Source organism: Dasypus novemcinctus, chromosome 2 (assembly GCF_030445035.2).
Source record: "Dasypus novemcinctus isolate mDasNov1 chromosome 2, mDasNov1.1.hap2, whole genome shotgun sequence".
NCBI lineage: Eukaryota > Metazoa > Chordata > Mammalia > Cingulata > Dasypodidae > Dasypus > Dasypus novemcinctus.
Genome location: NC_080674.1, coordinates 46,706,345 through 46,729,792, shown reverse-complemented (window position 1 = coordinate 46,729,792; position 23,448 = coordinate 46,706,345). Strand labels below are relative to the sequence as shown.

Here is a 23,448-nt window from a genome sequence, read left to right as displayed (position 1 = left end):
TCTATGGATGTGGCCCAATCAAAGCCTTAATCATTATTTAACCAAGAAAAAGTGAATGCTCAGCAGCAGCTGCAGCCCTATCTTTAGCAAACCTGCAGCCTCAGTTTTAAAAGAAAAGCTGCCTTTCTCCTTAACCTTTAAAATAGTATAAATTAAATCTAATTGGCCATTTCCACCAGAAATCAGAAATAACTGTTGCCAGATTTTCCAATAGTAAACAATACTCTTCCCAGTATATCAAGCCTTACTAAGCAAACCCCTCATTGTTCAGGCTGTCTCAAAGAAGGAAAAAAAATGAGTAAAAGCTACCTAGTTTCTTTAGAGTCTAAACAAAAGGCCAAATGCTTGCCAGGTTCCCTCCAAACAGCAATGTAACTAGGAAAGTTAGTGAGGGAAATATATTTTTAAGTTACCCAGCAAAAAAAAAAAAAAAAAGTTCGAAATAACTAAATGGTGTTTCTGTATCAAACTATTCATGTCTGCCTATTTGCTCAAATTGTTAAAGTTAAATATGCAGTTATAAGTAATATATATTTAATAATTGCTTTCTATTTCAGAACCTAAAAGTTAGTATGCTATTAAAATTATTCACAGTTTTAGAACAAAAACAAAAGTTTTAAGCTCCTGTAAAAAAGAAAAACAATATTCTTTTTTTAATCAATAACAATTTCAACTTGTTTAGCTTAAGTATTATCTCTTGGGTTTATAAAATACCAGTTTAATAAGTTAATATTATATGTGTTAAATCTTTAAAATAATAAAACTATAAACACATGTTTAATAAAATTAAATTAAATATAAAACTGCTCTCTCTTTAATGCATAAATTCTATTAGTCACTAAATGTAATCTAAAATAAATTTGCCAGTATATAATTATGATCATTTGTAAAAAGTCTGTAAAAACATCTTCCAGACTGAAGCATTTAAATGGTTCTAGTTCTAAAAAGCCATTATTAACTAAAAACCTGGATTAATGTTAATAACAAGAAATAACTTCATAGTAATGAAACCTGTCTAAAAGTCACTGCAAGGTGCATATTTAAGTAATGGTAATAAAAAGTTACCTAGATTCCACTGGGAATCTTCAATTTTCATTTTAAAAATGGAAAAAATAATTTTTCTTCTATTACTAAAATAAAATACCTGCTAATGTCTTCACAATAAAATTGTAAAGGTAAGCAAAGTACTAAAAGGTTAAGTTCATTTAATATGTAACACATATATTAAAAATCTTTGAAGGGTATATAAAAAAATAAAAAAATAAACTTCAACATTGTCAAACTCTCTTGTGCATTGAAACCAGGCCTTAAATAGATTGCAGATTGCCTCTCCATATGAGTTATTGGCTAGTTGTGGTTGCTAACCTTTAAAAAACAATAAAGATCTATGAATTCTCTGGTTATGCTCCAGAAGTGGATAGAAACTACTTGCAGTTTCGAGCTCCTGCAGCAGCCAATAGTTCCTAAGGACAGCCAAATGTACAATGAATATTGTCTTCAAACTGGCACTGTTTCATAGTGTCAAGAGCACTATACACTAGGCCAGTAAAATCTACTCCCTAGTTTCTCTCTAGGCTCCATAAGAATAAGTGCTGATCTCTCAACTGAAACCACGGAGGCAAGAAGGCAGTGGTATGACATAGTCAAGGTCCTAAAAAAAAAAATTTCCAGCCAAGAATACTCTATCCAGCAGGGTTAGCATTAAAAAATGATGAAGAGTTCAAAATATTCACAGATAAACAGAAACTAAGAGAGTATGCCAATAAGAAACCTGCCCTTCAAGAAATACTAAAGGGAGTTCTGCAAGAGGAAAGAAAAAAACAGGAGAGACTGAGTTGGAGGAGAGTGTAAGAACAACTAAAACCACAAAAAGAGAAAAAAAATCAAACGACATAAGACAAACACAAATCCAAAGAAAATATGGCTTATATAAGTAATTCCTTGAAAGTAATAACACTAAATGTCAATGGATTAAACTCACTTGTTAAGAGGCACAGATTGGAAGATTGGATAAGGAAATATGACCCATCTATATGCTGTCTACAAGAAACTCATCTTAGACCCAGGGATTCAAGGAGATTGAAAGTGAATGGCTGGAAAACAATCTTACAGGCAAACAATAACCAAAAAAGGGCAGGTGTAGCTATATTAATATCAGACAAAATAGAGTTTAACTGCAAAACTGTTGTGAGAGACAAAGATGAACACTACATATTAGTGAAAGGGATAATCTTTCAAGAAGAAGGAACAGTCGTAAACATTTATGCCCTTAACAAGGGTGCCTCCAAATACATGAGGCAAACACTGGAGAAACTAAGTGAAGGAATAGATACCTCTACACTTATAGTGGGAGACTTTAACACAACACTATCACCATTGGACAGACCATCTCAAAAGAGAATCAATAAAGACAGAAAGATTTTGAACAATATATTAGAGGATCTGAACCTAATAGACATATACAGAACATTACACCCAAATACAGCAGGATATACATTCTTCTCAAGTGTACATGGATCATTCTCCAAGATAGACCACATGCTAGGCCACAAAGAAAGTCTCAATGAATTCAGAAAGATTGAAATCATACAAAATAATTTCTCTGACCACAGTGGAGTTAAGCTGGAAATCTGCAAGGGACAGAGGCCCAGATTTGGCACCAAAATATGAAAGTTAAACAACACACTCTTAGAAAAACAGTGGGTCAAGGAGGAAATCTCAACAGAAATCAATAACTACCTTGAAACTAATGAAAATGATAACACAACATATCCAAACTTATGGGATGCAACAAAAGCTATACTGAGAGGGAAATTCATAGCCATAAATTCATACATCAAAAAAGAAGAAAGAGCTAAAATTAAAGAACTAAGTGAACAATTGGAGGAATTAGTAAAAAAAACAACAACAAACTAAGCCCAAAGAAAGAAGAACAAAGATCAGAGCAGAACTAAATGAAATAGAAAATAGGAAAGCACTCGAAAAAAATAAACAAAACAAAGAGCTGACAAACCCTTAGCTAGACTAACAAAGAAAAAAGAGAGAAGATGCAAATACACAAAACAAGAAATGAGAAGGGTGATATCACCACTGACTCCACTGAAATAAAGACTATCATAAAAGGATACTTTGAAAAACTGTATTGCAACAAGAAAGACAATTTATAGGAAATGGACAACTTCCTAGAAACACATAAGCAGCCTACATTGACAAAAGAAGAAACTGATGATCTCAACAAACCAAATCACAAGTAAAGAGATAGAATCAGTCATTAAAAACCTCCCAACTAAGAAGAGCCCTGGCCAGATGGATACACAGGTGAATTCTACCAAATATTCCAGAAAGAAATAAAACCAATTTTGCTTAAATTCTTCCAAAAAATTGAAATAGAAGGAACACTGCCTAATTCATTTTATGATGCCAACATTACCCTAATACCAAAGCCAAACAAAGACACCACAAGAAAGGAAAATTACAGACCAATCTCTCTAATGAACCTAAATGTGAAAATCCTCAAATACTTGCTAATCGTCCTCAACAACACATTAAGCAAATTATACACCACGACCAAGTGGGCTTCATTCCTGGCATGAAAGGATGGTTCAACATAAGAAAGTCAATTAATGTAATACACCACATAAACAGATTGAAGGGAAAAAATCACATGATTATATCTATAGATGCAGAAAAAGCATTTGACAAAATACAGCACTCTTTCTTGATAAAAAGACTGCAAAAGATAGGAATAGAAGGAAACTATCTGGACATAATAAAGGGTATATATGAAAAACCCACAGCTAACCTCATTTACAATGGTGAAACCCTAAAATCTTTCCCTCTAAGATCAGGAACAAGACAAGGATGCCCACTTTCACCCCTTCTATTTAACATTGTGTTGGAAGTACTAGATCGAGCACTGAGGCAAGACCCAGATATAAAAGGAATCCAAATAGGAAAGGAAGAAGTCAAAATTTCACTATTTGCAGATGATATGATCCTACACATAGAAAGCCCTGAGAAGTCTACAACAAAGCTTCTAGAACTTATAAATGAGTTCAGTAAAGTTACAGGGTGTAAGATCAATGCACAAAAATCAGTAGCATTTCTGTACACCAATAATGAGCAATCTCAGGAGGAAATCAAAAAACAAATACCATTTATAATAGTAAATAAAAAATCAAAAACCTAGGAATAAATTTAACCAAAGATGTAAAAGTCTTATACACAGAAGACTACACAACACTGTTTGAGGAAATCAAGGAAAACCTAAACAAATGGAAGAATATTCCCTGCTCATGGATAGGAAGAATATTTTTAAGATTCAATGCAATCCCCCCAAAAAAACAACACAGCATTTTTTAATGAGCTAGAAAAACTAACTATGAAATTTATTTGGAAAGGAAAGAGGCCCTGAATAGCCAAAGACATATTGAAAAAGAAAAATGAAACTGGAGGAATCACACTACCAGACTTCAAAACATAGTACAAATCTACAGTAGTGAAAAAGACGTGGTATTGGCATAAGGATAGACACACTGACCAATGGAACCAAACTGAGAGTTCTGATCCTCATATATACAGTCATCTGATATTTGACAAGGCCACCAAGCCCACTCAACTGGGAGAGAATGGCCTCTTCAACAAATGGTGTCTAGAGAATTGGATATCAATATGCATAAGAAGGAAAGAGGATTACCATCTCACACCTCATACAAAAATCAACTCAAGACGGATCAAAGACCTACATGTAAGAGCCAAGACCACAAAGACCTTGGAAAACAATGTAGGGAAGCATCTACAGGACCTTGTAATAGGAAATGGCTTCATGAACTTCACACCCAAAGCACAAGCAGCAAAAGAACAAATAGGTAAATGGGACTTCCTCAAAATTAAAACCTTCTGGACCTCAAAGGAGTTTGTCATGAAAGTGAAAAGAGAGCCTACACAATGGGAGAAAATATTTGATAACCATATATCTGATAGGAGACTAACATCCTGCATATATAAAGAACTCCTATATCTTGAAAATAAAAAGACAACCCATTTAAAAAATGGGAAAAAGATTTGAACAGATGCTTCTCCAAAGAAGGAATACAAATGGCTAAAAAGCACATGAAAAAATGCTCAAAATCACTGGCTATTAGGGAAATGGAAATAAAAACTACAATGAGATACCATCTTACTCCCATAAGACTGGCACCTATCAAAAATCAAGACTACAAGAGCTGGAGAGGATGTGAAGGAATGGGAACACTTATCTACTGCTGGTGGGAATGCAGAAGGATCACAGCATTCTGAGGACTGTTTGGCGGTTTCTCAAAAAGTTAGCTATAGATTTGCCATATGACCCAGCAATTCCACTGCTGGGTATATACCCAGATGATCTGAAAATAAGGACACAAACCAATATATGTACACCAATGTTCATAGCAGCATTATACACTATTGCCAAAAGTTGGAATCAACCCAAATACCCATCAATGGATGAACGGATAAATAAAATGTGGTATATACATACAATGGAATACTACTCAGCTATAAGAAGGAATACAGTACAAACACAAGGGATAAGATGGATGAATCTTGAGGACCTCATGTTGAGTGAAGCAAGCCAGGCATTGAAGGACAAATACTACATGACCTCTCTGATATGAAACAAGCAAACTGATCTGTCTCAGAGAGCTAAAGACTGGAAGATAGGCTTAAAGGAATCGGGGGGGGGGGGGGGGTGGTTAGGAATGTTGCGAGCCGATGCCTACATGGGTGAAGTCTATGACAAACTGGAGGTAAGTTTGTACAGGGAAGGGATAAGATGGGGGCATAGGGATACCTTTGGGTGGGGCTTTGTGGGCTTGAGGGGGGCTAGGGTTGGGAGGATGGGTCAGATGACCGAAGGAATTGGGGAGCACACTGGGGGGAACCGTTGAGTATGGGAGAATGTCAGGTATATGTTTGAAACTATACTGTTGAGAAAACTCTTTAGTAAATATAATAAGGAAGGATCACGTGTTTAAGGTGCTTAAGTAGGGGGGTGGGGGGAGCATCTGTACAGGGGCAAGCTTCTAGGGAGTATGTGAGTTCTCATTTTGTCAAAGTGTGTTATATCATTGGGTGGAGAGCCATACAATGAGTGTGAAGGTGTACCCACATCCTGGGGAGGCCTGATGTTCCCAAAGAAAGGGAATTGTGTCTCTCGAGAGGATTGCTGGCTCCCAATTAGTTAGGGCAGTCTAGTATGTCAAGTCCTCAGCATTGTTGCAGTATATCTAAATCAGGTTTCTCAAGTAGTGAAGATTGAGTGTCACAGTGTGCCCTGAGGGGAGGGGGAGAGAGGTATAGCATGGATGGAAGCAGGGAACTGGGGGCCAATGGAAGTGCTCCACAAGATTATGCAATGATGGAAATGTCAACTTATATCTAAAGTGTAAAAAAGTCCATAAATTAAAATGTAAACTATAATGTAAAACTAAAAATTTAGAAATTTGTACTGTCTAAAATATAAACAATGTAAACCAAAATGGAACCATGTTTGATAGCTATGTTTCAAAATTTGTACATCTGCTGCAGCAAATATAACATGAATATGTAAAGAGATCATTGCTGGGGAAAGGGGAAAAGGGCTCGATGTTGGATATCTGGGAGTTCCCTATATTGTGTATGTTTATTTTATTTATTCTTCTCCCCTTCGCCCCAACCCCCCGCCCCGGTTGTCTGTTCTCTGTGTCTATTTGCTGCGTCTTCTTTTGTTGTCCGCTTCTGTTGTCAGTGGCACGAGAATCTGTGTTTTTTTTTGTTGTGTCATCTTGCTGTGTCAGCTCTCCATGTGTGCGGCACCATTCCTGGGCAGGCTGCGTTTTTTTCGCGCTGGGCGGCTCTCCTTACGGGGTGCACTCCTTGCGTGTGGGGCTCCCCTACGCGGGGGACACCCCTGCATGGCACGGCACTCCTTGCGCTCATCAGCAATGTGGGTGGGCCAGCTCCACACAGGTCACGGAGGCCCTGGGTTTGAATCCTGAACCTCCCATGTGGTAGACGGATGCCCTAACCACTGGGCCAAGGTCACTTCCCCTAAACGTTTTTTGAAGACAAAATTAAAAATTAGAAAAAAAAAAGAAGAAACAATGTAGAAACTGAGGAAGAAATGAAAGTGCCTTGCCACTGTACATACAGGGCAACCCTTATTACGGTGATGAAAGGCAAAACATTAGAAACTAAGCTTTATAATATTTTTCATTTTATTAATACACCAATTTATTTTTACTTTATTCTAGTATTTTTAAATTACTATGTATTCTATTTCTAAACTTTAAACCCATCACTGTAGTTCAATTTCCTATTAATTGAATTTGGCAATATAGTAGGATTCATTGTTGAAGAAGTTTGGGATCACAGAGAGGTTCAACTATGGCAGGTGAGGACCTCTGGTGTGGGGTATTATTGATGGGGGACACATGGGTGGGGGGGGGGAGTTCTCCATGGCATGTATATAGGGAACATAAATATGTTAGGATATATGTTGGGTATTTTTATAGTAGTTACAGTTACAAACATCAACTGAGGGAGTGCTGAGTTCCCACCCAGGGGCGCTCTGTCACATGCCCAAATGGAACAACCATAATCCCCCAAATGCAACGGTAAAGATCAACAAGGAAGGATGGTCCAATAATGAGCCCTTGATACTGATGACTATGCTTAGGAGCCTGTGTGCCTGAAATATGAACTAGGTCTAGAGCCTTAGGGTGCCTAAGAGTTACCTCCTGAGAACCTCCATGTTGCTCAAATGTGGCCACTCTCTAAGCCAAACTCAGTACGTAAATGCATTACCTTCCCCCCAGCATGGGACATGACTCCCGAGGATGAGCCTCCCTAGTGCTGAGGGATTACTACCAATCACTCACTAACTGGAGAAGCAATTAGAAAGAGACCTTGAATAAAATGGTCAACTCAGACCAGCAGAATATCTCAGCCTACATGTTAGATCAAGTGTTAAAAACTGCTCTTTGGTCTTGAGTAAAAGGGGAAAATGGCAAAGACAAATGAGTTGATATAGCTGAGTCTTCCAGAAAGAGTCGGGATGTCATCAGAGGGGTTGCGCTTACGCACACCTCAGCAGGATCCCAGAAATAACCAAAGTAGATACAACCCTAGGTACTGGTTCTCGCGAAGGCTATGGAGATCCACAGGGTATATAGTCATGGAAGATGGATTTGGAGCTCTGTGCCATGTCAGAGGGCCCTACTTTGGAATTTTGCTTATGAGTGTGATGGAGCTGAACTCAGATGTGACTTTTCTACACATGCCTCTTCTGTTACTTTTACTGAACCTGTGGTTGGCACTAGGGGTGGTCTCTACTCAGGAGACTTGAATCTCTGGACTGCCCATGTGCCAGCTGGGCTCTGAGCCTCAGCAGAGTGGTGACTCCTACTCTCTGGTTTGTTGGTCTTACCCAGGTCAGCTAACAGGGAGGTGAAGATGGTCAACCACCACACCAGGAATCAAGAGTGCCTACAACTGTAAGCAGAGGAATTGCATCCATCATCCATGTGGAATCTAAGCCCTCTCTTGATCTAGAGGTGGAGGGGACATCGCCATCTCAGGGTCCACAGAATGGAGGAATAAAATATGGACTAGGGTGGACTTACTGATATTCTACTATTAAACTATTGTGACGAGTAATAGAAGAAATTTTAGCATCGAGGTGGAGAAAGTGGCCACAGTAGTTGCTGAGGGCAGGGAGAGGGTAGAAGAGATGTGATGTGGGGGCATTTTGGGGATTTTGAGTTGTCCTTAATGATATTGCAGGGTCAGATGCTGGACCTTATATACCTTGCCATAACCCACTGAATGTACTGGGGGAGTATGCAAACTACAGGGTAAACTATTATCTGTGTAGTGTAGCAGTGCCCCAAAATGTGTTCACAGAGTGCGATGAGTGTGCTGCAATGATGAGGGAGGTTGTTGGTATGGGAGGAGTGGGGTTGGGTGTGGGGGGTATACAGGAACCTCATATTTTTCAGTGTAACATTTTTTTTGTGTGATGTATATAGCTTCAAAAAATACAATTCACAAAAATGATGCAGTGGGGGGTGAGGATTGGGTTATATAGGAACCTCTTATGTTTTTTTTTTTTTTTAATGCAACATTCCTTGTGATCTATTAACTTTAATTTAAAAAAATTAAAAAAAAAAAGAAAGAGATTTCCTCTGGAAGTCAGGAGAAGCTCCAGATATTCCCCAAGGACCTTATCATTGGGCCCTCCCAGGGGGATTAATGGGTGGGGTAATCAATCAAAACAGCAAAGAGCTGGAACTCCTGCCCTGCCATTAGCAAAGGGGCAGAATAATAAATGGTTTAAAAGGCAAGTGGGAAGGCAAACTGGCCCTGCACATGTGTCTGTTCATGCCCTATTCTGACCTTCTTCACCCCCACCTGGATCAATTCGGAAGTAAACCTGGGGATTTATAATTTATAATGGGGAATTGTGTTCTGTAAATCAGTTCTCTTTATCACTTTTTTGGCCCTTTCCTCTCCTCCTGGGACCCATGAGCTGTTATTTTATCCCATTTCTCTTCCCTCCCTACCTTAATAAATTACTGGCCTAATCAATGTGGTTTGCTCTTGAAATTCATTTCTTGCAGCTTAATCAAGAACCTAGACAAAATCCAGTTACACATGGTTAGTAGCAATGCTTCAATATGTGTTCATCTACTGTAAAAACTGCACCACACTAATGAAGGATGGTGTTAATATGGGAAAATGTGGGAGGGGGAGGTAGTTGGGCATATGGATATCCTTTATATTTTTAAGTAACATTTATGTAATATAAAGCTTCTTTAAAAATAAAACAAAATTATTTATATAAAAAAAAGAAGATACATGCGAAAAGCGAAGAGAGCTACTTAGATGTGAGATGAGAGAACTTTGTCATGACACTGAAGAGGAGAGAACTTTGATCCTACAGTCCTATGCCAGCCTGTAGCTGAGAGGAAGGTTAAACCATCACAGAGACTGGCCACCATCTTGCTTCAACATGTGCCATCTGACTTGGGTGAGAAAGTACCTCTTACGGTACCTTGAGTTGTACTCTATAGGGCCTTGTAGCTGTAAGCATTTACCCCAAATAACTACCCTTTGTGAAAGACAAAAAAATTTTTCCCGATCTGCTTCTACAAAGCAAATTAAATTCAGGGAAGCTTAGCTTCTGTCCAAGTTTCCTCCACTCCGCTCCTTTCCTATCACTGTAGGTACCTGTTATTTTGATTTTGTCTTGTGTATGTATATCTTTCTATCATCTATCTATATATCTATCTAGAGTAGATTACCTCCCTTTCCTTTTTCCACCTAATATATTTCCCCGCCAGGTTTTCCTATACCCCTTGGCCTAGATCCTTCCGCCTATCTTTTGGGATTCTATAAGGGAGTTCTCACTGCCTTTTACTATTAGTAAAAGGACCTAATTTGTGATGGAAAGTTGAGATTTCTTCACCTACTCTCCACCTGTCATTGATTTAGAGTGAGAAAGCAAGAGGAGTAATGTGAAGTGTGGAGGGTGGAACATGACAAAAGGGATTTCCTCTCAAGAATGAAGGAACTTGACTTTGATCAATTGAAAGTATTAGACTAAATGGGCTCTACTCTTCTGTAGCATCTTCTAGTCTGCTCATTTGGTGTAAAGAAATAAAGACTCTTTATCTCACATTTTTCTATTATTATTTTAAGGTTTTAAAAAAGGTGTTTTAGAAAATAGAAAAAAGTTTAAAACATGGGTAGTGTAGGTGATAGTGAACTTCATAAACTGTATTTATTATTATCACTTTTGAGATCACTGAACCTAAACTGACTTTACTGAAATTTATAAATAGTTTTCTCTACCTAATATGAAACCCTTTATTCTCCAACATCATTAAAACCTGAGTATATTCAGGCATTTGAAACGGTAGCCTCTCTGCTGTTTTTGCACCATAGTGCTTAAGACAATTTTTTTTTTGGTGATATTCAACGCAGAGAAGAGTATAGAACTTTGTTTATACTTGGATATTATCCACCTTCCCCAATGCCACACCCAAAACATACCTTTTCTATTCCCCTAGACAAAGCTCTTCCACCCTTTTCACTGGCATATTGGTGGATGCTGCAGCCCCCTACAGGGGGATATGATTTTTCTATAGAAAACAGAAAAGGACTTTTTTCCTTCTTACCTTTCTCGTGACTGGGAACAGATGTAAACTAGGATTTGCAATCTACCTTGCTACTCGATGTGTTGTGTGCATATCGCTGTATCAGCATCACCTGGGAGCTTATTAGAACTGTAAATCTCATCCCAGCCTTCCCCAGACCTATTTAATCAGAATCTCAGTTTGAAGACTTTGGCAGGTGATTCCTATGCACGTTAGAGTTTGAAAAGCACTGATATTTCAACTCTAGCAAGCCTGGGTTCAGGGAGTTATTAAACCAGCTCCTAAGACCCTTGGGCCTTGGTTGCCGATTCCAACACAGATGAGCACTTACTGCTCAGCCCCCAAACCACTGCTGCTGTGAGCTTTGCTGAGCTGCCCGCGTGATTCCGAGTCAGATCGAGCCAGAACCACAGCCTCGGGAAGTGGAAACCTCAGGCGACTGTGGCCCGAATACCGAGAGGGTCCGGTGCTCGCAGCTCTAGAAGCTGCAGGAAGAACAAGCCCATGCCTAAGAGAACATGATAGAGGTTTTCTCTCGCTGGAGGAGGACACGATTGGGGTGAATTTTTCTTTGCTCTCGCCCAAAACAGTCATGTGGTGCAGGCAAAGCTCCAGGAACCCCGTAGTGCGACCGCTGCAGGAGGGCTGAGGATTGTGCCTCCCCGGGATCATCTACCACGAACCAGTGGACTGGGAGTTTCAGCGTGGGAGCCTCTTCTCTTTCAAGTGAGAACAGGTATGTTTTTGTTGAGAATTGTGGAACTGCTTGTTCATAAAGTCATTTAATTATTATCTGTCAGATATGATTAGAAATTTTATCTGGAGACAAATAGCAGGAGCCTTATGAGGGATTAAGAATTTTTAGCATGAATGGATGTTCGATTTTTACCAAATGCTTTATCTCCTTCTATTGAGATGATTATTAGATTCACTCACGCTCCCCCTTCCCCACATGCTATGCATGGAATTATATGGATTTGTCTCTGGGATACCTGGGATAAACCCAGTTGGTCATGATACGTAATTTCTTTTTACTTATTGCTTGTTTTGGTTTCCTCATATTTTGCTGAATATTTGTATCATTGTTCATAAGTGAGATTGGCCAGCAGTTTTGCTTCCTTTTATTATCTTTCTGGTTTTTGTACCGAAGTTATTTAAAGTGAGTTGAGATGTGTTCTCTATTCTCTGGAAGTTCTTTATTCTCTGGAGGAGTTTGTGGAAGTGTAGGCTTATTTTTTTCCTTAATAATCTAGCTTCCCAGAGGGACAGTGCTGAAGGCAATCAATTCTGGTGAACAATAAGACATGGCTGAGCCCCAGCTCCTGGATCATGCCAGAGTAGGCAATGAGCCATGGCTAATTCATTAATATAAAAAACCATTGTCTTGTCCTATAACTTGTGGCTTAAACATTTTTACAGTGAATTAAAGTTTTTTTCACAAAATAGTTTATCAAAGAATGGTTATGGTAATTGATATAGAAACTAAAGTTCATAGAAACTTGAAAGTTTTATTTGGAAATCTTATACACATTCAATATTAACTTTTCCCATAATATAAAATTAAATGATTTTTTAAAACCAAGCCCTATTGACCCCTACCAAATTTTCAGTTTATCCTCTGTACCATCCAAATACATCACACATCTTTTATGTGTGTCATGATATGAACACATTGAACAGCACTGTTTGACATTATAGCACAATTTAGTTATAAATGATGTTTACATTGCATATTTTTCAAAACTATTCATATAATAGCAACTAACCTGACTTTAGACACATTCAATATTTTTAAAAAACCTCATTTCAAATATTGGCTCTCTGCAAGGATTAATGCATGCTTGTATTCTATTATAACTTTCTGTGGCACTGTTATCAAGGTGATAAACTATAAAGTAATTTTAAACTGTAGAAGCATGTTTGAAAACACTAGAGTCAGTGATTTTTATTGAGTCATTCCTTGCTGACTAGGTAGTCTCTGAGCCTAAGAGTTAACATTTAGCTCCCCTACCATACATTAGCACCATGTGCTGAGATTTCCAGCTGTAAAAATAGTTGAAATAATCAAGACAAGTTTGAAGCATTGTCTCTTAAACTTAGATGAAGTCAGAAGAAACATGAAAATCCTGAATGGACCAAATTTTCATCAGGACATCCCCCTGGTACCATATTTTCCCTCTCCAATACATCTTCCTCCTTACCTTTGACAGATTACTCCATGTTCTCAGTTCAATTTTTCTTAACAACCAAAGAAAGGCCAACATAAACTTTTATAGGCTGAATTTACAAAAGCAATTACCACCTCATTGCCTCACAGCTGAGAGTACCCTAGGAATGGGCTCTATTAGATCTGAGTAAGCCTTGGCATTACAATAGATAAAGATCTTGGGGTCTCAACCACATTTCCTTTAGAACTGCACCTGTTAGAACCCCAGATTAGGTAGAGAAAATCTAATGAATCATGCAGAAAAAGGTGGTGGAGAGAGGGGTGTGAAGTGTCCCTTTTGGATGCTAGTTTCCTGCTATATTTAAACTCTTGGGAAACAGCTTAAGGACTTTTTAAAAAAAAAATGTCTGTCTTCCCTAATATTTCCTTTCAATAGTGAATCATCTCAGTCTTTAATTTTTCTAATCCCGAACCTCAGTCAGAGTCTTCCCTTTTGTCCTCACACTGTGTTCTCTGCTGGGCAGAGGTTGCAACGTTGAACCAAGATGGGTTGGTGGTCTCTGATATACAGAGATGGTGGAGAAAGGAAGAGGGCAGGTTACAGGGCCATTTGGGAAATTATCAATTTTAACTTTATAGCTGTGAATATACTTTATTAATGGCTAACAAAGTTTGTCAGTGATATTTCTTTAACTCATCCAGAGAATGCTATAACTTATGTATATTTTCACTGTAGGGTGTCCAAAACACTCAAGCCCAAGGAATTTTTTTCTCTAAGCTCAGATATATTACCTTTCACTTGTATCTGACAACTCCTGACACAAGGAAATAAATGTCCAGTATCACATATGTGCCATTCAATCAGCAGGGGGTCAGAGATTAGAAATCCAGCTAATCATGAATATTGATATTTCTTCATACATACCTACACGTTACCCATCACTATTTGGCATTGTGCTAGGTACTGGAAAACAACAGAGAACAACACAGGTATACAGTCCTTCCCTCAGGCTTACTCTGCTATCTACCACTCTTTGAAACTCATCTGACTCTGAGCAGGGACCAGGATGCTTTCTCAAGGTCTTTTTCTGGTGGCTCATTGGGAGCATAGGGTGATGTTTCTCAGATTCTCAGCATACTCTATACCAGTTGGCTCCTCATTCATTATCTTACTCTTCTAGCACCAAATCAAATCCTGGAAGGAACCTTGAAATCAGGTGAGGTACTAGAATAAGATCGAGTTATAAGAGCCTGGGGCTCTAGTGATTGGGAACTCACCTGTAGCAGGTTATTTTCTTCCATGAGCCATGGGAGATTGAGCTGCAAAAGCAGGTTAGGAGCCAGAAGTCAGCATGGGCACCAGATCCCTGGTCATCCTAACAGGTAGGAGGGGGCCCTTACCAAACACGATGAAGATGGGTAAGGGTGAGGTGGGGGAGGCGGTAAAGGGCTGGTTTGTCTTGGCTCCCAGCCTGTCTCCAACTTTGATGGTTTGAGAGGAGAGGAGAAGCTAATTTTGCAGGGAAGATGGAAAGACTTCTAGGAAAACTAGCATAGAAAGCAATAGTAGAGAAAGACAAAGAAGGTTGTACTAGAAGTAATCTGGTTATACTTAAAGCAATGAGACTCAGGAATACATTTCCCCTAGGGTGGTGATTCTTGCTGATTCCCCTGCTTCTCGCTGACCTGAATTCACATGAATGCTATGCCAGCATTGGAGTGTACCCAACACCTTGGTAGTTCACATGTACCCAGAAGAGAGATCTCTATGATTGTGCCATTAAGGACTGTACTTGGGTCTTTGGGACCCACTCCTATCCAATTGGAACTGTTTTTTATCATACATACTTCATCCTCAGTCTCAACTGTGGGAATAGCTTTATTATTCCCATAGCCTTCAATATTCACCGTCTGCTGCTATTGCCTCAGCTTCTAATCTACCACTTGTGCTGTCAAAACTGCCATCTCTCATTTACTGTTTTTAATTTCTTGGGTATTTTTTAAGTCTTATTTTAATCTTAGTACACAATCATAAAAGACCAGCCTTTGTGGAAGATATCAGTGAGAATTCAGCTGTTCTTTCTGGTCTTCAAGTCAACCCTCATGAGGTCCTGACTAAATATGACTGATTCTTGTCTGGCTCTCTTACTAGAGATAGTGTCAGGAGGATGCGAACTGGGCCTCATTCATTTTCATGTGCCCAACATTCAACACAGTGCCTACCACAAAGCAGACTCAATATTTATCTTTATTGAATTAGACTGTGATTGACAGACAGAATTAGCTCATTAAACATAGGGGGATAATGGCATGATGAAACTATTTGCTAGACAGAGGAAAATTGTATTCGTTCCTGTCAATGTTTCTGAAAATTGAAGATCAGAAATTGAGTCCTGGCATAAGAATTATAAAGTAGTTTGACCGTATTTCACATATACTTGACTTAAAGAGCCAAAATTATCCTTTCACAGTAATCCACTAAACCTAGTTAACAGCCATTCTTTTGCATTTATTAATCATTGATGGTAAATTTCTACCTTAAATAATAATATACATTAACTGAGCACTCTCTTTGTGTTAGACACTTTGGAAATGTTATGCCATATGTTGCAAATATTACATCGTATTAACTTCCTGAGGCAGATACTTTTACAGTCCTCACTTTACAGGTGAAACACTTAAAGTTTTAAAGATGATGTTGCAGAAGTAAATGTTGGGATCTGGCTCTGAACCCAGGTAGTTGAATCCCAGACCTCAGGATTTTATACACTTGCCAGTTTAAAAAAAATCTTTGCCTTTTTATTGAGATGCTCAAAAGCAGAAAATGAAAATAGCTGCAAGTCCAATTTAGTCAGAGAAGATAAGTATTTTCCACTTGCCTTCCTCTCCTTACCTCTAAGTGAAAGTACGTTGGTACTTCTGCTTTCTAGCGTAAGGCTGCTTGGAGACCTGGATTCCACTCTGGCCCCAGCATTAACTAGTACTGTGAACTGAACCTCATCCATAAGATCAGACAATTCTGATCTGGAGGATATGTCATGAAAAGTAGACTCCATGATCTTTCCATGGTAGGTTTTCTGTGATGGTCACTTGCTGTGAGTAACCACCCCCCAAATGACTTTTCTTTACCAGGTCCTCTGCTGTGGTTTGTTCAACAGTGCTTCTATTCCAACCCATAGTACAATCAATTCAACTTTGAAAAATATCATCCTTGATGGTCCATTTCCACCTCAATTCCATCAGTTATGGCTTTTTGTACCAATGTATACCTAAGATAAGTGCCAACACCCACCACTGTGCCCTTAATTGACTTCTGACACCCTAAGAGCCCTAGGAGGAACTTCGCTTTATCTCTTAGCCCAGACACCCTGCTTTTCAGGCCCGAGGCTGACGATATGGCACACCGCTGTTTCTCCTGTAGAAAGCAGGCTTGGAATTCCGCAGCAGAAGAGGCGGCGTCTCAGACCTCTTCAGCCCTACTTCAGGAGCCTTTTGGGCCGTGGGCACTGCCTTACTACCCCAGGCTGGGTGACCCCTTTCAGCACAGCCCCGATTTCTCCTTCGACTCTACCCACTGCTTTTGCGGGCTGTCATGCTGTAACTGCTCGGGATGCGGACGTCTGTTCAAGGCAAGGAGCGTGCCCTGCCCAGAGTGTCCCGAGTCCCAGCCCACAGCCCCGGCCAGGATGGAGCCAAGGGCAGCCTCAGGAGGCGCGGGCGCTGCAGAATCGGCTGCGAAAGGAGACAGGAGCCCCGGGGGAACTGGACAGACTGACGCCCTGGCAACCTTGCAGGAGACAGAGACCGACGACAGCAGAGACCTGCCAGCACTCCAACCAGCGGAGCTCACCCTGGAGCCCCCACCTTAAGCGAGCGCGCAGCCCCGGGAGGCGAGGGCTGCAGGCGGAGGCAGAGCGCCCCGGCCAGAGCACTGCCCCCTCCACGCTGACAGCTCCCAGGTCTTCCCCAAATACCTGACCCCTTTCTTCGTCCCCTCTTTTTCTCCTAGACGACTTTAAAGCTTTTCAATAAAATTTTACCACAGAGAAAAAATGAATAATTTTCTTCAATCTCCCCCCCCCCCCCCCCCAATCTTATTCCTCTGACTGAAGGGAGGGGGTGGGAACTGGAGCAGAGACCTGGCTGGAGACCAAGTGTGGATCAGGGAAATTTGGGGAAGGAAGGACTCGGTGGGTTCTAGCATCAGTTTCCTCAAGGGTCCGGCTGGGAAGAGGGATGGAGGTGGAGGCGGAGTGTTTGGGGACTGACTCAAGCTGCTGGCAGCCTTCTCTGAAGAGGTTGATCCCAGCCTCCCTCAAAGGAGTGAGTGTCCTAAAGACTTCCTTCTGCACGCAGCTACCAATGCAGGAAAAGAGAGAGCGCCCAGTCGTGATATTTCAGCATTCAGCTCTGCTGCTCCAGACTGGAGTTGTTTTATATAGCCCCTGCACTGGAATTCTCTTATTGAGATATTGCTCATCCCCTTTCCTAGCCTCCTTTGGGGGGAGGGGTGGTGAGGGGGCGGGTTGCCTGACTTTCTGCTGTCCGAATTCTCCAGTCTCACACTTACCCCATGCCACACCTAGTCCTTTTAGGAAAAAACAAATTGAAGTATAATATATAGACAGAAAAGTGCATATAAACTGAACACACCCATGTAACCTGCCCCCCCTCATCAAGAAACAAAATGTTAGCCAGACTCCTTTCGGTCCCTATCCCCCTGAGGGCCACCATCATCTTGACTTCCAACAGCACAGACTAGTTTTGCCTGTGTTTGCACATAATGTAAATGAGTCACACAGCTTGTGCTCTTTTGTATCTTCTTTCAGTCCCCATTAAGTTTGTGAGATTCATCTATATTGCATGTAATTGCAGTCTGTTCATTATCATTACTGTATAGAATTCCATTATGTGACTGGGTGGTATTTTATCTTAATTCTGATGGCCATAATTTCCAGTTTGGGGCTATCACAAAAAATGTTTCTTTACAGTTTTTAAAAAAAATAGATTTATTTCCCCCTCCCCCACCCTGCTGGTTTTTGCTGTGTCCATTTGCTGTGTGATCTTCTGTATATATTTCTCTTTAATTCAATCTTGGGGACCTCTGATGTGGTGAGAGGTTCCCTGTCAATTGCACCACCTCAGTTCCTGGTCTCTGCTGCACTTTGCTTTGACTCTCCCCCTTCGTCTCTCTTTTGTTGCGTCATCATCTTGCTGCATGACTCACTTGTACAGGCACTGGCTCACCACGTGGGTATGCTTTCTCCTTTTTTTACCAAGAGGTCCCAGGGAATTAACCTGGGTCCTCCCATATGATAGGCAGAGGCCTTATCACTTGAGCCACATCCACTTCCCCAAAGTAAGTTTTTAAATTACAGTTCTCTGATGACTGCTGAAGCTGAAAACCTTTAATATGTTTATTAGCCTAGTCCCCCTCCCCCTTTTCTTCAATCCTCTGAGTTATTTTTACACATCAGGTCTTCACTGTACTAGGCTAGGTATTTCTGGATATGAATCTATGGAGGCACAATTTATATCCTAAAGATTTGCAAAAATAAAGACACAGAATACACAATTTCGGACAAGAAGAATCCACCACAGTCATTTAACACAAGACTTGTGAGTTGACTTATAATGCAGATGAGTTATCTAACACAAGGCAGGTGAGCTCACTTACAATGCAGTTGCTTATATAGCAAATATAATCTAAACATGCACCACAGAATGTTTTTATAAGATTTGTAGTCATCCCATACTTTGCTATTAAAAGGTACATTTCTAGGAAGTTAGACAAAAACTTTATGGTTAACAGTTGAATATCCCTGGGAGCTCCTTGCTCCTTCCTGCCAAATATAATCAGAGACAGAGCGCAAGTAGATTTAATTAATATAAAGAAGAATCTTTTTCCGTCTGTCTAGAGCTCTACATTCTTTTAAGTCTGGTCATTAAATAAACATTTCTGAATCTATTATCTGAAAAGAATAAAATAAAAATACACAAAAATACTTTTTTTTTTCCTCCTAAGGCTTCTCATCAAATATGATAATAACCTATAATTGAATTATTATTTAAGCCTGGTTAAAGTTTTTAGATTTATATATTTATTTCCAGAGCAGTAACTACTGACAGTCATAAAACCACCTGCATAACTATATCCAAAGCGACATTTACAGCCCTTTAGGAGAGTTATATGCCTACTTCAGTTCAAATATTAATTCAAAGAAGTCTCACTAATCACCAACTCAATTACCCTACCGGTTCCATTGGATTATCTTATTTTGTTTTCATGATCAACTTAACATTTTCAGATTACATGTACTTATTGACTCCTTCATTATCACATTAGTTCCCTAAAAGTAGGTGACTTGCCTGTCTTTTATCTCTAGCACCTAAAATGTGCCTGGCCCCGCCCTGGTAATCACCATGCAACCTTTTAACGGATTGCTGTCTTTTTCAACTCAAATTCAGGAGGGACATATACAGTATATTTGAGACATGGTCTCATCAGTAATATCTCCTCAGTCCTTCCCTCACCCTCTTTCTCAGCTGCTTTCTTTGGCCCTAAAATCTTTAACTTCAACCAGTCACCTACCCTGGCAGCTCTGTTTCTTTATCTGATGAACACACATTTAAAACTAGACTCTTCTTTACTTCTACATCAGTTTGCCTAATGAAGGACAGGTCATTGAAAGATGATTTTTTTCTAAAAAGAGTTTGTTGAAAACTAAATTGCCATACTTCTTTAATTCATCAATTTTATTGAGCCATTTTAATTGAGTGTTCTTATCAGTACTTTAAAGAATGTTTAATTTGTGTCTGACTCAAATCTATTTTTGCTGCTGCCAGGAAATTTGAAATAAGATTTTCATATAAAACTATAAATGATCAAACGGATCCTTTCTGTAATTTTAAATGCTAATGGTATAAAACATATTTAAAGAATGAGCCCAAATTTATAAATATTATGTATTATATACATATTCACAAGTATGCCAAAAATATATATTGGAGACAAATATACCAAAATATTAACCAACAGTGGTGTTAGTCCCCTATTAAAATTATAGGTGATGTTTTACTTTCATTATTTACACCTGTTGCATTTCCCCTGTTTTCTACAATGAGTGATTATTTTTTGTAATCCTTTTATAAAGGATCACAATAGGGAATATCTGTTAAACATAATGAAATAGTTTTTGGAAGTAGACTTTAAAATTCCAAATCTGCCCCTCACTGGTTGTAGGCCTTTGAGTAAATTAGAATTATCTAACCACCCTGAGCTGGTTTTCTCATTTGAAACATGTACTAATATATCTCTTCCTAAAGAGAATTAAATGACCCCAAATGTAACATTTGATAGTGATTCCTTTCTTTTGCAGCTAGGCCAGCACAACAATCTGTAAGTTCAACACATATAACAAGGATGTATTAATATATCTGGTGTGACAGTGGCTCAGCCACTAGCAATGACATCTGCTCCTGTAGGCTGTCCTGAAGCAGCATCTCTGTCCCCTCCATACCCTTGCTCGTTCAGGTGACATCTTTTCCCTGCCAGCTTCAGAAATATAAGCTATAATGACTTCCAGAGGTTCAATGCATTCTTGGTGGGTACAATGAAGGGACTGGGGTAGGCACAAGGGACTCACAGTGGTGCAGTCCTCTCTCCTTTGTGTTTTATGTGGGTACAGAGCAATCTTCATCTATTGTTGTTGGAAGGTAACTGCTGCATTCACTCTAAAGAACAATTTGGCCATACTCAGTTAAATTAGGTGAATGCATTTTTTATGGCACAATTCTGCTCTTGGGTATATATCCTAGAGAAATTCTCTCACAGGTTCATAAGGTACAATTACCTGTGGTGATAGGGATGGGCCACTTATGGCAATCTGAGTGCCTATCATGAGAGAGTGGATCAGTAAAATGTGACAAAGGCTCATTACAGGCAAATATGCCAGAGTTGGAAGCAACAGATGAAATATTCATGTGAAGATCTTAGGTATTTGCAAATGAGTGGGAAATAATAAAATCAGATAGATAACCTCATACTTTCTACATGAATTGAAAATATATGCACACAGCAGAATAAGCTACATGTTACAAGAGTGGTTGACAAAAAGGTACACATTAAAAATAAAACAGTTACTAATGGGAGGAACTGGAATGAAAATAGGGAAAGTAGATAAAAGGCAATAATTAGTAATAGCATGCACTTAATTACATAAAACAGGGTAGAGGTCCACAAGGAACACTGTTGAAGAAATGACACTCCTAAAGAACATTTGCTCTGTAGGTATGAAACCATAACCATTTGTTCTCTTTGATGCAGGTGACTTAGTGTAGGCAAAAACAGAAACATTACAATTCTCAGTAAACCATGAAATTCTCCTTTCCCTCCCTAACCTAATTATTTCTTTACTCATTTTCCTCCATGATGTACTTGCTGAGGCCCTGGGTTCTTGTTCCAGCTCCAGCATGAACTAGCTCTGTGCTCCTGTGTGTGATCTCATCTTGCTAAATCTCATCTCCAAAACCAGGCAGTGCCACTCTGATGCCTAAAAAAATTAGGCATAATAGGTTTACTGCTCAGTCTCTGGAAACTGACAGTTTCCCCCACCCCCACCCCACCAGGACCTCCTTCCTTTCCCCAGGCCACTGCCTGATTCAGTCCTCACAACCCGCAGACTTTCAATAGAGCCATCACGAATGACAGCATTTTCACCTTAATCCTATCAGATTCTGTAGCAATTTGCAAGGCAAATGAGTGTCACATCCACGTATTCAGACTTAGGCTTACAATGTCTTACAGGAGACAGGACACTATACAAACCCAGTCAAGACTGGATGTAGTTCTAGTGGTTGAACTTCTGCTTCCTTGATCCAGGTCCTGGGTTTGATCCGTGGTACCTCCTAAAACAAACAAATGAAAAAGCTTTGTTTGGAGAGCATATGTAGCTCATGGTTGAGTGCCTGCTTCCCATTTACGAGGTTCTGGGTTCAACTTGTACTACCTGCAAAAGAACAAAACAAAACAACCCAGTCAGTCCTGGTCTGAATCATTTGCCCTTTTTCCTAGACCAGCTGTTTGGCTTGGCCCGTCGGGAAGCTGAAGCTATGGATCTACCGTCTACCCTGGAGGAGGTGCCTTGCACACCCGCACGTGCCAGCGTTTCTGAACCTGGCTCAGGCCTGGGCACTGGACAACTTCGAGGCGCCGAGCCACCGCCGCAGCGAACGCCGCGAGTTCCCCTCCAGTGTGGACTACATGCATGCGGGCAGCCGCGGTGGACTTTCCCCGCCCTCGGACACATTCCCGACGTCCAGAGGGGACAAAAACGCCACGAGACCCGCCTGTGCAGGAGCAGATGCCTGACATCACAAAGGAGCTGCAGTCACACCAGGAAGAGGGGGCGGCTACAGACAGCGCGGCCCAAACAGCCCCGAAGTGCCCAGGAGAGGCCTGCGGAGGTGGGCAGGCGCGGCCAGAGCAACCCCCAGAGCCCAGGCCGTCCCGGGAAGCTGCTGAAAACCAAAGCTTAACTCAGGGAGGAACCCGCAAAGGAAAGGAGGCCCAGCCTTGCTCATGGCCCCCAGCATCACCCCCTTCGACCCACGGCGGGGCAGGAGCCTGAGATCCCGCGCTGGGGGCCCTCCTGCTGCCCCTGTGGACTCTCCCGTGGCACCGTGTCCTGCACGGCTACGTGCCTTGAGATCTGTGCACTGGAGAGTATTTCGTATTTGGTTCCTTTCTTGAATGACTTAAAGCTTTTGAAGGTAGAAAACCACTGCATGCAATCACTATGCTAAGGTACTTTCATATCTACTAAGATTGTCCTGGCTCTTCTCTACTTGAGAGTGTACACAATGATTAAAGCCTTTCTCCTTTTCTCCACTTGTGGGCATTGATTTGGGGTTGTGGAGTGAGGATTGGGAGGGGCTTATGGGTGGGCCTTGGGCAGTAAGTGGAGCAGGGATCTGGGTCAGAGCTGGAGGCAGAACTGCAGCTACCTTTGCCAAGGTGTGGAATTTCTGGAGTGAAGTGGGACAGCTGGGCCAGTTTCAGTTTGCCTTGAATCTGAGTGCAGCCCTCCAGGTGAGAAGGCCTGA

General features: G+C 40.4%; 2 long non-coding RNA genes across 2 annotated transcripts; one reads left to right on the top strand and one right to left on the bottom strand.

The window, feature by feature from the left end:
• The first annotated feature begins 10,692 nt into the window (after positions 1-10,692).
• LOC139436421 (uncharacterized) lies at positions 10,693-23,229 on the top strand. Its single transcript, XR_011645674.1, has 2 exons — positions 10,693-11,913; positions 22,418-23,229. It is a non-coding gene; the product is annotated as an uncharacterized lncRNA (long non-coding RNA).
• Positions 21,636-22,469, bottom strand: LOC139436420 (uncharacterized). The gene is made up of 2 exons (XR_011645673.1): positions 22,172-22,469; positions 21,636-21,896 (listed from the first exon to the last, which is right to left on the bottom strand). It is a non-coding gene; the product is annotated as an uncharacterized lncRNA (long non-coding RNA).
• Positions 23,230-23,448: the final 219 nt, after the last annotated feature.